This window comes from Corvus brachyrhynchos, unplaced genomic scaffold (assembly GCF_000691975.1).
Source record: "Corvus brachyrhynchos isolate BGI_N302 unplaced genomic scaffold, ASM69197v1 scaffold11, whole genome shotgun sequence".
Lineage (NCBI taxonomy): Eukaryota > Metazoa > Chordata > Aves > Passeriformes > Corvidae > Corvus > Corvus brachyrhynchos.
Window position 1 is genome coordinate 2,297,162 of NW_008236965.1, and position 3,938 is coordinate 2,301,099.

The following is a 3,938-nucleotide window of genomic DNA, read 5'->3' on the forward strand; positions in this document are numbered from 1 at the left end:
GGCTGCCTTTCCAGGGGAGTTTTGCTGGGAGATTGAGCACTCGCCTTATCTCAGCAGACGTCCCTCCAGGGTGGGGGCTGGGCATACCCCACAACAATCTAATAACAGGACAGACCAACTTAACATTTCCCACCATCTCTCTGACTCTGGAAGAATGAAATGAAGACGGATACCCTCTTGGTCAAAACCCAGCCATGATTTCTCACCATTTTCTTCAGAAGTGCTTATAAAAGTAGTTCATGAAAGAGCAAGAACACAAAGAACCTGCCCCAAAGTGGGTAACCCCACTTATTCAAAACAGTGCTACAATCACAGATGAATGGCATCACCAAAGGCCACTATTTTCAAGAATTTGTGTATTTCAGGTGGTTTACATGTAAACCATATCAGAATTAACGTGACATTTTTAGTTAAACTCTTACATAAAGACTGACTAATTTGATTCTATACAAGTATCCTCGTATACGGATTTTATTAAACATCCTTGAACATGGATTTTATTAAACATCACATCACATCTTCACTATGGAATTGTGGAAAGAACCAGGTATAAAATCACACTGTACCAAATCCCATGTTTTTACTTTTCATAATTTATGGACTTTAATTGCACATAGAAAAACTTTGTGGATTTAATCTGCATACATTTTATAAGACTATTTCATAAATAGTGAATATTTTTGATTTATTCTGACAAAAAGAGGATCGTTTATAAGCACTGTGTGTTCCACTGGAATGATGAACTGCATCTTAAAAATTAATTAAATCTACACTATCAGCCAACATTACGTGGAAGCAGCAAAGTGATTGGTGTTGGAGGCAATGAAAACCTATAGGGTGTAGTTAAATTCATACCTTTCATTCTCTACCTTTTTTTCCCATCTACACAGGATGGAAAAAATATCTACCACTGTGGGATTTTAATCTCAGTCTAAAAATATATGATTTAACTAATTGATGATCTCAGCAATAAGGTATCTTTTTCTGCTATTTTTGACTATTAATTCTAGCACATCTAGAATTAGCATGACATTGATAGATACATAGATACATAAATACAGGGATTCCTGCATACACAGATACATACATAGAAACACAGTATTTTAACAAATCTGCTCCAGACATAAACCATTCCTTTATCATACAAAGTCTTGCAACTGACCTTACAAAGTCTTGCACTTAAAACCTTCAGTATCCAAAATATATCCATTGAAGCAAAATTCATTGAAGCTCATCAGTTAAATATTCAATAATTTATTCTGTTTTCTCGTAGATGCTTGGCTTTGAAGTCAAACATTATTTAACCACACAGTTTTTTTCATGGTTTCCTGATGACTTTTGAACAGAAATTACCTGAGGGTCTGCTTCTCTTCCTTATGACTCAATTATAGGTCAGAAGACTTTTGCAGCCTCTCTCATGCAAAGACCATTTTAAATGCAACTTCTGCTGTGCTAACTAGTGCTTGAGATTCATGAAGCTCAGAGAGGGATGATACTTTCAGTTTAAGAAATGAGAGGATTTAAATGTAACATCTAAACATATTACCTTTTTTATCTTTTTCATACTTTGAGAATTTATTGTTGTAGTTTGAGAACTGAAGTTCTGTATTAAAAAACCCCAAACCACAATGTGTCAGGTGGAACCTTCCTAACAACTGAGTTTTTTTCCCTGTTTGGTGCCTATTTAATTCAGACCTTGAAATTAGTGTTAGGAAGATTGGGATCATGGTTTCCTGGCTTGTTTGCCTGTAATTTATACACCCTGGGACAAGATTTTTATGCATCAGATGTTTGTTCAACCCAAGCAGGTGTTCCAAAGAGCTCAGTCATTAAAGGCCATGGCGATGTGTCCCTGTTACTTGTGAAGAAGTAGCAGGAAGCTGCCCAGGAGACCATGATCAGCCTGGCACAGGATATTGGTTACAGAAAATAAATTAGATGCATGAACCTCCCTACCCAATACTCTTGCTCCACTATTCTTTTAAAAGCTGGCTGACTTGTAAGGATTCACAGAAGACCATCTATTGAGCTTTTCCAATCAAACCTAATTTGTATTTATTTATTTTAGAGAGTAAAGAAGACACACTCCAGCCTTTTGAAAGCTCATTTAGCCCCAACAGCTAGAAGATGATGCAGTTTAGGATACCTTATTCAAGATACCAAATATGTTGACTAAGATTATCAGACAAATTCCATTTGGACAGACATGACAGAGCCTACATCCTTCTCTCTGCCATTATTTCAACTTCCTCTCTCTCTTGTAATGAAGTACACAACATTTTTTTTCATGCTCTTCAAACAGAAGAGCAGAATACACAAAGTATTCACCAGAGGTGGAAATTAAATAAGCAGCACAAAAAGTATTCCGCTTTCACTTTGAAATTCTGGCCCAGCTTAGATAGGTGATAACACTACTGCAAGAGAGACATCATTCTTTAATGTTACATGTATATGGAAAAGCTTATCTGTAGGGAAGATGAATCAAAATGCACCTGGAGTCAATAGCACACTCTCAGCATGAAAGCAAAGATGAAATTCGGCCTTCCATACTCAAAAGAAATAGAAGGCAAGGGAATTTGCATTTCCAGTATATTGGCAATCATCCAACTTCAAGAAAGTCCGCTTCTCTTTCATCTCTATTCCTGTGCACCTGCCTGGTCAGGGAGGGCTGGACACTGACCCTGGATATGGATATGTCCATACCTGGTGCTACTCCTTCAGGACACCAGCACTGGTCTCCGAAGAGCTGGCATACGTGGTTGGGTTTATAAAAGGGCTGCCTGCTACCTATGGCTGCTCCAGCCCTAGCACTGCTCATCTGTGCTGTCCAAATATTCTTCTAACAGCATAACTCCTGCAAATATTTTTCCTGAGAAAATGAGCTACAAATTTCAGACCAAGTGCTGCATTGATCGTCGTTTAATAATTTCCCTTGAGTATGCTCTCCATGATGTGTGAGTAGTTCTTGCAGAAACACTGATAAAGGAACTTAGTTATAAGGAAAAGATTCAGCTGTGAGATTCACTTAGTTTGGCTACTGTTTTTCTTGCTTAGTCACCTCCTTTGACATGTATTTTCCTTTTTTCTTGACTGCTGTCTCATTCTTTCTTTTCACATTCTCTTTTCTTTCTACTTTCTTTCTCATCTCCTCTTATTTACTTACCCCTTTCCCTTTCACATAGTTCATACATTTTTTGTATTACACTTGGTTTTCCTTGAAAATGTGCAGAAGATAAAGACATTTGAAATTCAGGTCTCAAGACCCTGAGACACAATTCTCTTGTAACTCCTTACAGGTCTGAATGGCCTTAGATGCTCGTGTCCTTTGATGAAGTCTGATTTTTAAAACCAACACTGACAGTGCCCGGTGAAGCTAAGTACTGCTGCAATCCACTTTTTCCATTCTATCAATGTTAACAATAGCGAATGGAGCCTCTCTGTTCTAAAAATTTTTGGTTTTATATTACCTTGGTCACATTCTCATGCTATTTAGGAGTAAGAAGTATGGTAATTTCACTTCAGCTGTGTAGAAGCTACAGTTGTGTGTGTTGAAGCAGCTGTATGGGACAACCGAAGATGTAGTCGTGGCTCCTGGGCAGGTGTCAGCCAGATTCCATGTGAAGGGCCTGGGAACTCTGAATTTGCCTATGATAGAAGCATTTCTCTGCGTTTAGAGAGAGATGCTACTATTACAGCCATGTCCTTGTATCCATCTCTCGGCAGAACAGAACGCCGCTTTTGCCAAAACTGTTAAAATTGCTTTCACTAAAAAGCAATTTACTTTCTTTAGCACCAAGAATTTGGTACTCCCAGCCCCGTGCTCCTGCCCGGGGAGGGCAGCGGGCAGTCGCTCTCAGGCAGCCCGGCGGGCGGGCGCTACGCAGGCGCTGCCCCAGGACCGCGGTGCGGCGGGCGGGAGCTGTCCGCTCAGCACCGCC

The 3,938-nt window shown here is 39.4% G+C and overlaps 2 protein-coding genes across 7 annotated transcripts in view; one reads left to right on the forward strand and one right to left on the reverse strand.

The window, feature by feature from the left end:
- POLA1 (DNA polymerase alpha 1, catalytic subunit) overlaps positions 1 to 3,812 on the reverse strand; it is a 203,569-nt gene extending 199,757 nt beyond the window's left edge. Inside the window, exon 1 of the mRNA XM_017728405.1 lies at positions 3,808 to 3,812. The gene's annotated coding sequence lies outside the window, so the exon portion shown is untranslated. The remainder of the gene's footprint in view (positions 1 to 3,807) is intronic.
- The window catches only part of PCYT1B (phosphate cytidylyltransferase 1, choline, beta), a 44,472-nt gene that overhangs the window by 7,745 nt on the left and 32,789 nt on the right, over positions 1 to 3,938 (forward strand). The gene's annotated exons all lie outside the window — the stretch shown is intronic.